Source organism: Aythya ferina, assembly GCF_964211825.1.
Source record: "Aythya ferina genome assembly, chromosome: 11".
Classification (NCBI taxonomy): Eukaryota; Metazoa; Chordata; class Aves; order Anseriformes; family Anatidae; genus Aythya; species Aythya ferina.
This window is the reverse complement of record NC_140307.1, coordinates 12,449,585-12,460,755: the sequence shown is the minus strand read 5'-3', so window position 1 is coordinate 12,460,755 and position 11,171 is coordinate 12,449,585. Positions and strand designations below refer to the sequence as shown.

At 47.9% G+C, this 11,171-nt stretch overlaps 1 long non-coding RNA gene across 2 annotated transcripts in view; it reads right to left on the bottom strand.

Annotated features, from left to right (window-relative positions):
- Positions 1 to 1,847: 1,847 nt before the first annotated feature.
- The window catches only part of LOC311442696, a 20,564-nt gene continuing 11,240 nt past the window's right edge, over positions 1,848 to 11,171 (bottom strand). Inside the window, exons 3-4 of one of the 2 annotated variants that reach the window (XR_014696801.1) lie at positions 5,692 to 5,788; positions 1,848 to 3,824 (exon numbers count right to left, since the gene is read on the bottom strand). This is a non-coding gene — a long non-coding RNA (uncharacterized lncRNA). Of the gene's footprint in view, positions 3,825 to 4,495; positions 4,587 to 5,691; positions 5,789 to 11,171 lie in introns of those variants that run through there. The other variant, XR_014696802.1, reaches the window with a different exon arrangement.

Genomic DNA, 11,171 nt, shown 5'->3' with positions numbered 1-11,171 from the left:
TGAAGGGGACCAAAGAGAACAGGTAAATAGCAAGGAAATATCTCAAAATTCAGCCTCTTATGGGTGGCAGCAAGATTTTGGCTGCCCTGCCCCTTGAGCAAGCCCTAAGCTACCTCCGTGCAGGTGGGTTTCATCCCCCAGCAGCACTCCCACGTGCACACAACCAGATCTGTTTTCTGATCAAGGCCTGTTTGAGATGAAGGACACAGCTCCAAGCAGGACGCTGGAACGGGCAGTGCTTTGACTTCTCCAAAACACCTTGAAGTCTCTCAAATGAAAAGCTGTTTTTGCTCAGAAAGCGCCGAGATGAAGACGTGGTGGTGGTAGTGTTCTCCTACCTCAGCTCAGAACAAAACTGATTTTTTTTTCTCTTTTTCCTTTTTTTCTTTTTTTCCACCCAGCAAAACCAACATCTGCTTGTGCACGCGCTCCCTGATTCTCCTCTCCTGATCCCCAGGGAGAGCAGAACGCAGTGCATCCCTGGTTTGGGAAAGCTTTAGGAACACTCTGCAGCCCACCCAGCCCCACTTGGACATCCAGAAGAAAGCAGAGACTCAGGGGTGCTCAGCAGCCAACCCAACATGCCCCCCACAGCTCCACATCCAAGCCTTTTATACCAAAAGGCTCAAAAGCATCATTTTTGGTACCTTCTGATGTGCTGGCATGTGGAGAGGGCTCACACCGAGGGTCCTGCAGAGCTCCAGGATGGTTTTAACCAGTGAATGTCCCACCAAGACAAACAGACCAACAACTCTCCCAGATTTGATTAAAATTGGCCAGAAGAACACCTTCAGCCCAGCTGGGGAGTGACCAGAGATTGGCACTTCACCTTGAATAAGCAACTAGGTGGAAAAACATGAACCTCCATGAAGGTTGGCAGGTGGATTTATGTTTTGGGAAGGGTTCAGCAGAGGTTGGACCTGGTTTTCTGCACAAAGTCCCAGTGGAGGATATGGGCTTGGAAAACGCTTGGTGGCCAACCAAGGGGCTCCAGCCCAAAACCTGTGACCAAAAGCAGATTAGGTTTTAGCCGCAGTGGTCCAGGGGATGGTGGCTGCTGTAAAAGCAGCGCTTGACCCCGCAAACATGGACCCCAAGAGGATGCTTGTCTCCAAGACGACTGTCAAGCTGGCACCACTCAGCTGAATAAAGCTGGCACAGGGCGTGAAGGGTTTAATAAAACAAGCTGTTGCATGACAAAGCCCTGAGAGCAATATCCGTACAGTGGCTATTATTAAATAGGAGCAGCCTCCTATGTTTTGTCCTGCCTGTAATTTAAATGGATCCTTGTCTATATTTGTCTGGGTGCTTTTGCAGGGGAAAACAAACCAGCGGCGTATCTCAGCCCCCGGTGAAAGAAACAGCTAAAATTAAACTAAGGAGCAAGGAAGGGACGAACAGCACAAGGGAGCCTTCCGTCTGTCCTTCCCTCCGGCAAAACACCTGCAGAGAAACAGTCGCCTGAACTCAGGCCGGTGGACATGTGTTGGGAACAAGGTTGGGGCTGTGGGAGGTGACATCCTCCTTCTTGAAGGCCATGGAAAAGCACCAGGAGCCTCCCAAGTGGGCATAAGACCTGGCAGCTCCTTCTTTCCCCTGGCCAGGTCTGGTGATGTGGAAAGTCCCCACAGCATCCTGAGGATGTCACCACGGGGTGAGGACACGTGGCAGGAGGTGCAGTGAAGCTTACCATCAACTATATCCAAGTAAAATTCCTGATTAGCAGCATTGCTATTTCAAAATATAAATCTAGATTTTTTTAAAAAAAAAAAAAAAAAGAAAACATTTTAAATATTTTGTATAGTTTCTGAACCAACACCACTTTGCTAGGTTGTCTTTGGCCAAGTGTCTTCTCCCCAGGAGCACCCCTACCCGACAGGACGTCTCATGCAGGAAGGGAAAGGTTTCACCAGGAGTTTCCCCAAGGCATCTCCATGCTCACCCGGAGGAATTTCTTCCCTTTCTTTTCATGCTTTTCAACCTTCCTGCTCGTTTGTGCAGCTGTTGCTCCAGAGCCCCGCTGGCCAGCATCGTTTGATGCGAGCCGCGGAGCTCCTTCCTCATTAAAAACCAAAGTTCGGAAGTTTAGTACCCAAGGAAAAAAAAAAAAAGGTAAAGAAGAGAAAAACATAACATAAAAACCCCACTGATTTCCCCAACTTCAAAGTGCTTTTGAAGATCAATTGGGAGAGCACCGTTGAGTTACGCCCTCTCCTATCTCCTGTCCCTCGTGGGATGTGGTCAGCCCACACAAGGAGCTGATGGCACTGTACTGATGGGAGGTGATGGCACCAATTTGACAGAGGGAAAAAGCTCACCAGCTCTGCCACCAAGGTTTTCATGAGGAATATTGATCGTCAGGGTGGAAGCAGGGCTTCTATTTCTGCTCTGAATCTCGTGGCCTCGTGCCTCAGTTTCCCCACCTGCTGCATGAGCTGCGTCCATAAAACATCCGTGCTTTCTGCCCACCGACATTAAAAAAGGAAAGGAAATAGGTTTTACCCCTAGGTGAAAATTACTTTGCTTTCAGGAGCTGGGATTCACCTTTTACTGGTAATTATGAACAAAGAGCATCAATTCCTAAATGCCTGTGAGGATGTTAATTAGCAGAGAAGTGAGCATTTAGCAATTAAAAGGCATTTGCCCAAGCATTTTGGGGTTGTGGGGTCAGGCAACGTTGAGGATCAGACAGAGCTTGTCTTCAGCGTGCAGAGATACAAAGTGATGACCTTGCAGGCTGGCTCTTCCTTGGGGCCACAGGTGTCACATCCCCTTGCCCCCCAAACATTGTGTTTTAACAAGGTTGTACCCAAACAAGGTGCAACATTTTGTTCCAACAGGATTGTCTCACTGACCCAAAACCCTACAAGATCCCAAACTCAAAAATTTACAGGAGATGGAAAAACAAGAGAAACTCAGTTTTTTGTTTCCATTTGAAATGGGGACACCTTGGGCACAAGAGGAGGGCACAGTTGCGGGGACGTTCACAGGAGCTGGGGATGCTTCCCATCCCAGAATGGGGATGGGCTGGTGGGAAGGTCTGGAAATGATACCAGCGATGCTCCAAACCTCCAGGGCAGAGCAAGGACTAAATCCCATCTCCTCCTTCACCTCCCCATCATCCCCTGCACCTCCAGCTCTCAACAGTTTTTTGTTTGTTTGTTTTTTCCTCTTCTGCTTTTACTTCTTTTTTTCCCCCGTTTATTTCCTTTTTCATAACCCTGGGCTGGATATGCGAGCTCAGGCTGCTGGGAGCAGGAGACAGGGACAGGAAGGCACCAAAGGAGAGCTCCTACACACGGCATTCCTTATCTGATTATATCCATCAGAAGCAGATTAGATTTGGTGCCTGAAGGCCAAAGGCAACCCAATAAATGTTTTTCTTTTTTTGTTTTGTTTTGTTTTGTTTGTTTGTTTGTTTTCTTCCCCTCTTAAATAGCCCATTTAAGGGGACAAGCAGATGGTGGGATGCAGATGCCTGACCAAATCAGCCCCGTGGTACTGAAATTCTTCGGCTGGGCTCTACGAGAAGAAGAGAAGGCACCAGTGAAGGTCTGGGTCTAGCCACACTCAAGGAGCAAGTAACAATGGATATTTCTCCCAGGGAGCAAAACAAAAACACCAGGAAAAAAATAGATAGATATATGGGCTGATCCAAGCCAGAAACTTTCACGGGAAGCTTCAGAAAAATTATGAAGAAAAAAAAAATGGGTTAAGTAGAAGCAGAGAGATCTTCTTTGCCTCAGGACAATGTGTGTTTCCTTGCCCCGGTGTGGAACGTGCTATTTTGGGCTTTGCATCCTCTGTTTAGGTCCATGCTTGCACTGAAAAAAAAAAAAAAAAAAAAAAGGAAAAAACCTTTAAAAGGCAAAAGTCAAACCAGCTGCTTTTCAAATTGATCAATGTGTCATGATTCCCAAAACAAAACATTTCATCAAAAAGCAAGCAAAAGGGCAAGACGAAAGGTCTCAGAAGTTCCTCCCTAGGGGCTGGGGCTGACCCAGCTCCCCCCTCCTCCCCTGTAACATCATTGCCCCCACGTTGCACTCATGGAAGAAGCCTCACACACAGCCACAGTCAGGTTTGTTGGAGCATCCATCCCCACTGTGGGACCACCCCACAGATTTGGGGTCAGCGCCTTCCTAATCCTGCTCCTTAGCGCACGTGGTCACTATAATGGTCCCACCTCTACCCAACCCCAAGTTTGAAGGGTCTATATGGTAAGCAAAGCTGAAACCTTCTTAGGAAGGGCCAAGAATATCATCTCTGCTTGATTTTGGGATAAAGATGGAAGTCCCATGCCCTAGAGCAGCTCTGATGGCCTGGGGGAACAACATCAGGTCCCCCCATTTCACTTGTTTATCAGCGTGTTCACTCTGGGAAATCTAATCACCATTTTGGAGTTAATCCCTCAAACAAGCCCTTGCAAATCCCTCCATCCAGAAGTTTATTAATATTAGCTGCTCTCAAGCAGGAGCGAATTAAACGCCTTTACCTCCTGTTCGCCTTTTTGTTTCTCTTCTCCTTGCCACTCTTAACGGGAGTGATTCAATTAAGGAAGAAATGACTTCCCAATAAAAATCCCTCCTTGCTGCCTCCCTCCTTCTTTTCATCAAGGGCTGGTTGTGTTTAATTGGGGAAATAAGCTCAGCTGGTGGTGCAGATGGGGGTGAGGAGAGGCTGTGATGAGCGCAGGATCTGCACAGGGCAGATGGGCTCGGCACATCCCAGAGATGGAGGGCGCCTGGCTGGGGAGCCCAGGTCCCTGTGATGTACCAGGGGAAGGTGTCCTGGTCCTGAGGCAGCTGTCCTGGTGCCAAAAGGCTCAGTGATCCCAGCTGACATTGTCCCATGGTTGGAAAACCCTCAAAGGATGCTCCAAGTTGGGGTGGTGGAGAGCAAAATTTGAGATGTCAGTGGTAACACAGGCACATCTGCACACAGGGCATCACCTGAAGGACAACATGATGGGCATATGATAGTACCCATGGGGTAATGGGATGGGGACTACTCCTCTCCCTGGAAATGGAAAAAAAAAGCAGGGATAAAGCTCTCTGCATCAACGTTTTCCTCTCCTTTCCAACGGGAAGAAGCCAACCTGCTCCATGGGGCACGTAATCCAGTTAACAGCCCTCCTTGCCTGTTTATCAGCCCCTCCTTGGGCTTTGCTGAAGGGATGGCTGCTCATTAGTGAGGAGCGTTAATTAAGAGAAATGAACCCAATTAGCCAGAGCAGAGCAAGCCTCCTCCACCTGCCCACGTGTGTTCAGCAAGCAGCTTTCCAGCTGTGGGACCACGCCGTGATAACTGAGCAGGCTGGGTCCAGATATGGGGCTCCCCTGCCCTCCTAGGCTGCTCCCACCAGAGACACTTGCCCAGGGAGCATATTTTTTGGAAATATTTTCAGGGCTTTATGTAAAATATTTGATGTGGGGACATCGTTGCAAGGTGGCAGAGCAAGGAGAATAAAGCACCTGGCTCAGAAAAACATCACTCCTGCTCCAAACAAACCAGAGGTGCATCGAGCCAAGAGCGTTACAGCCCAATTTTCTTGTGGTTTGGGTTTTTCTGAGGCTGGAGAGGGAGAGGAAATTAGGTTTAACTGTTTTACAGGTGAGACACGTTTCCCATCTGCAGCTTTTCCCTTCCCATGCTCGGTGCTGCCCCACGCGCCGCTGCGCTGAGCCTTACCAGGAAAAGCCACACGTAGCCACCCAGGAAGGGCACGGTGACATTAATTAGGTCTGAGCTTTTGTTTCTTATCCGTTACTTCCATTCTGTGAGATTCCTGTAAGTGAGTAAAGAGAGAGGGGGAAACAATAATAGTAATATCTTTAATTCTTCAGGAACATACCCAGACAGCTTAACTCGCACACCGTGCTAGCAGAAGACCACAGCGCAACTCATACCAGAGAGGTGGCAGCATTAATTACAAAGGAGAAAAAAAGACCCTGAAGACTTCAGGGGTGAGCCCAACGCCCTCACCCCAGTAATGGTATAAGTGAGCTGAGTTTGGTGCATCCTACCCAGGACAAGGAGGTTGCTCCATGGAGCTGCAGACACAGATAACAGCAGTTTTAGCAGAAATCTTTCTTTTTTCTTTCTTTTTTTTTTTTTTTTTTTCCAACCCCCAGCCACACCACTGCAGTCACAGAAAAGCACAGTTGAAAGAATTGCCAAACTTTGACATGGCTTGCTTTGATTTCTTCAAAACAAAGCAAGGTTTCCATGAATAAATTAATCCCTTTCTAACAAGGTGCTTCTTGTCAAGTCCTCCGACACCCACTGACCCAAAATGGAAGCTTTATGCTTTTATTTCAAGGGGATTCGATTCCTAATGACCCAGATTCAGAGCTTAATTATTAGTTTTAGAACAACAAATTAGTTATTAGAACAACAAATGGAAGAGGCAGCCACTCTCCTACCACCTGGTCCCTGCTATCACGCATTAGGAGAAGAGGAACGTGATAATGCATCCAGGTGGGGTCATCAATACCTGCCTCTGAAGGAGGACAAGAGGTGTTTAGGGTTATAAGTAGCACAACAAGAGCATAGAAATGCTCTCCTTGGGTTGAAAAAATTCATTTCTGGCTTTTAGTGTGTCCTGGCACAGCAATGATGAAGGCTGCATCCACATGATGCTGCCTTAGGACCTCCCAGCAAGGAGTCCCACCAGTGAACAGCCCATTGCAGAGCAACGGCATGAAAAAAAACAAAACAGGTGATTTGGGGTTTTTGATTGATTAGAAGGTACCAACAAAGTCATGTAGGACAAGCTTGGCCTTGGACCTACCGAGAGGCTTGGCTAGACCCCAAAAGTGGATGCAGGTCGGGGGAAGGAGGGGAGCACTGAGACACCAGAGGGTTTTCCAGGCTCTGGATTTCACCTTTAATGTATTTCAGTGCATGATTCAAGCACATTATCTGCATGAAATGCTGCATTAGCATCAAAATGAGGGGAGTTCTGTTCAATATATTAAAGTGTCTCTGATGGGTTTGAAGGTAGCTTAGCGCAAGAGAGGCATTAAGGAAGTAAATGCCACATTTGTATTCAAAAGCGCTTTCTTTTTTCATTTAAAGCCATTGATGTAAGAAGTGGTGCTTAAGACGGCTTATAAAAGCAAGAGTGCATCTTCGCTATGAGACAAAAAGCCGTGTTTATGGGGAATGGTGAAGGAAAGCAAATAGCCCATTAAAAAAATATATTTTCTTCCAGGCTTTGCCATCAGCTGGAGGAGCGGAGGGCAGGCAGGGACAGGGCCTTCCGGTGGCACCACAGCCGAGAGCCATTTTCTTCCCCAAATCTCCCATAATGCTTCTTTTTGTTGTTGTTTTTCTTTTTTTTTTTTTTTTTTTTTCTTTTTTTTTTTTTCCCCCTTTTCAAGCCTGGAATTAGAAGTGTTTTTTCCATGCTGGTGCAGCATCACTGCAGAGCCTTGGGCGAGCCAGCCCCTCACCTCCCTTCTCCCTAGAAAAAAATAAAAATTAGTGCCCCCAATACCTGACAAACACCCTGTTTATCCTTTCTTTAAAAATGCTATTTTACTCCAAATTTTGTAATGTATTTTAATTGTAATGTCTGTCAGCTTCAAGCCTTAATTCGAAGCTCAGAAGTTAAAGGCCTGTTAAAGCAAATAGCGCCAAATGCCTGGTAGGATGGCTTCAATAGTCTTTCACTGAAAATTTTAAGACAACACAGTTCTGCTTCATAATATCTTTAATCCCAAAAATGCCACTGAAATAAAAATAAAGTCCATTTTTCAGCCAGCACTGAGAAGTTTTGGTCCCGCTCTGTGTCGCAGTCCTGCTTAGCCCATGATGAATTTTTACTTGCTCTGTTCGTGCTGGACAAGGAGCATTTTAGTTCAAACACTGAGGCTTTTCAGAGCCAGGGTTTTTACTCAATTTGGGGTGATCAAAATGTTTTAGTTTCATTATCTGAAGAAAGCAGAAATTGCACTGAAAGCTCACGGCCAGCCTTAACTCTCCTCATCCATCTTTGCCACCTCCATGGGCAATTAATAATCCCTGTCCTTACAACAGGGAGAAGAGAAGGGTTAAATTAATTGCTTCTGACCGCTTAATGAAGCTGGGAGAGACCCTGGGAAACTCGTCTCGCCACTGCCTGCAAATCAGCTGGAGGAAAAATACACTTTTCCTGGCAAAGGTGCACGGCTTACGGAAATATTTATGCTTCTGGGCTGGCACGGGCGTCCCCATCCAACGACTTACTGTTGGAGGTCATCACAATGCAACTGCCTGCGACTTCGCCAGCCATGGGGGTGAATTAATTTAGGAATATTTCCTATTGGAAATGTTCAATCAGGAATGTTTGCTCCAAGAGGAGCAGTGAGCAACACGGACAGGGAAAGGTGGGTTTTTAAGAAGTGAAATTTTGGGGTTCTCCAACAGAGCACAAGAAAACTTGGACACACACCATTGACCACTCATTTCTGATGTCCCTCCCTGGACAGCCACACCAAGAAAAAGAATAAAAAAAGATAAATATCTTGAAAATTTTAATAAACTCCTCCACTACCTCACAGAGGACAATCGGGCATGCTGGAGGCATTGCTCACCTTCCAGCCCAGCTCCTCCAGGTGAGCCCCCAGCCCACGGCCACCCAACACACACATCCACGGAGCCGGGGGCACATCCCCCCACCTGGGAACAGCCCCCACATCCCACCCAGGTGCCTTGCTGCCAACTTTCCTCCCCGTCACACCCCTTTTTCTCCCTCCTGCTGGCTGCGGGTTGTGACGGCACGGCTGAAGGGAAGGAAACAATGCAGAGGAAATTGATAAGCATGGCTCGAAAACCAGAGAAAGAACATTTGCCTGGGAGAAGCTGTGATTAGAACCGTGTGCGTGTGTGTGTGTCCTTTGCCAGCGCTCCTAAAAATAGAGCCTGGCTGCACAGACTGTCACACACATGCAGACATGCTCTCGCTGGAGCTATATTTACGGGTCGGAGGCAGCCAGATACCATATACAAGCCATACATTCCCCTCCAGTGCTGGCAGGAAGGGACCTGCCTGGGTCCCCCAAGGGATGTCCCCTGGGGAAATCAAGGCCAACAAGGTATGGGGAAAAATATCCCTTCTGGAAGCTCCAAGAGACCATCCAAGCCTGGGGCTGGGCATGGATGGGGTTGGAAGGAGGAAGGTCCCACAGCTGCTCAGCAGAGAAAAACTGGGGCATGACCTACATCGCCCAGCTCCTCCAGCCCCCGCCGCGCTCGTCAGCCTCGTGATGAAGCAGGGAGGCTTAAAGGGACAAAATTGAGGCATTTCACTCATATTCATGAGGTTTCTGGAGAAGATGTTTGAAGACCGAGGTATTATTATCTACATATGTCTTCCACAGAGGTCGAGTGCAATTAGCATTATCCAGAGCCGTGCAATTAACATTATCCACAGATATGTATTTCGGGTGGGAAAATAATTGTTTTTCTTCCCAGAGAAATGGTTTCATGCATGGTTTGCTCAGCTATGAGCATTTGGGGCCGATTCCAAAACTGGAGAAGAGCCATTTGCCCTAAGCTCGTCCCTGGAAATGGAGCAAGGGGGAGCAAAGGATGCTTGCACAACTGTAGCTTTTGTTAAAATTGGTCAATTTTGGACAAACTTGAAGTCTCTACAGATCCAACAGGCCCTGGCACAAGCAGGGGGTCCTCATGAAAGGAGCAGGGGTGGGTGGCATATGACCCCTTCATCCCTTGTCTCTTTGGCAAAGGCCAGGCACATCACAGCAGGTTTCTCCCACAGTTTGCCATTCCCAGATCATTTTTGTGGCAAAATAAAGCTATTTTTCCCAAACAGAGAGCGGCAGCCTCCTTCCAGGACATTTTATCTTCATCTTCAATATCCTGTTTAATCAGCACGCGCGGAGCATCACCTTGTGAAATGTCATTAATAGCGGGTGAGAGAGGTGAGCGTGAGGACCACGTGCAGGGGATGGGATCGGAGGATAAAACCCCCCCGGGAAGAGTTGCTGCTCACCGTGAGGACACCTCTGCTCCATCTCGCATCCCTCCAGCAATACTAAGGGCTCTCCAGCGAGGTTTTACCTGACCTCCAGCAGCATTTTCCTGCCGGCATCTTGCACAAATCTCATTAAACCCCGAGGTGCTCAGCAGCTCCGTGCAGCTCGATGACGGCTCCGTCCTGACCCGACTCTCCCCTCTTGTCTCGGCTGGTTATTGAAGCAAAAATCACAGGGCTGCTCGCTCCAAACATACGGGTCTGGAAGCCCAGGCACAAAGAAAGCATTTCTACTCAAAGTCAAGGCACAAAATTGAAAGCAGCAGCGAAAGAGAAGGATCGATTAGGCTTGCTGTGCTGACAGCCACTGGGCTGGACGGTGAGCTGAGGCACCCTGGATCATGCTAATAAATGCAGGGGGGACAGATCTCATTTAGCTGGGTGAAGATCTAAATTGGACGTAGAGACACTTGTAAATTAGGACTTGGAGGGCCACAGGATCATCCACAGCAAGCCCACAAGTAGGCCCCAGAGCTAATGCAGAAATTACATTTCCAAAACACTTCTCCCCAGTGCTGGCTATGTAATAGCATGAAAAAAAGTAATTGTGGTCTCTCTGAACCTGAGGTTTAGCACCTGATGAAGCACATCATGCCTTATGGTCCACTCAAGAGGTGCAGGAGATCCAATGCATCCAAGGCTCTGGAGGATGAAGCTCCCCAAGCAGAAAACCAGCACAAACCCCAAAATCACAGAGCTTAAAGGAGAAAATCACTGTGGGCCCAGCTGAACCCAGGCTGTCCAAAGCAGGGCATAGGTGGCAGATTCATCCCAATAAGTCATTTATAAGTGAACAAAGGATTATTCATGGCAGTTATGGCACAAATCCCAAAGCTGATGAAGGTGAGCAGAGCTCACCCAGGACAGCTCAGCACCCTGGTATGGTGTCAGTAACACTCAGCACCCACAAAACTTGTTTAAAACAAGCTGTGCCAGCCAGAAGTCTTGCACAGGAGACTCCTCACCCACTCCCCTTTGCACAGCTTCGGTGCTGACCACAGCTTTGCCATCCCTGGCCAAAAAGCACAGCCCTGACTTTGGCTGGAAAGCTGCTCCTGCTCAGCTGGGGTTCACAGCACGAGGCTGAAGCATCATCACACAGCCAAGCAATTCACTGAGATCAGGCTGC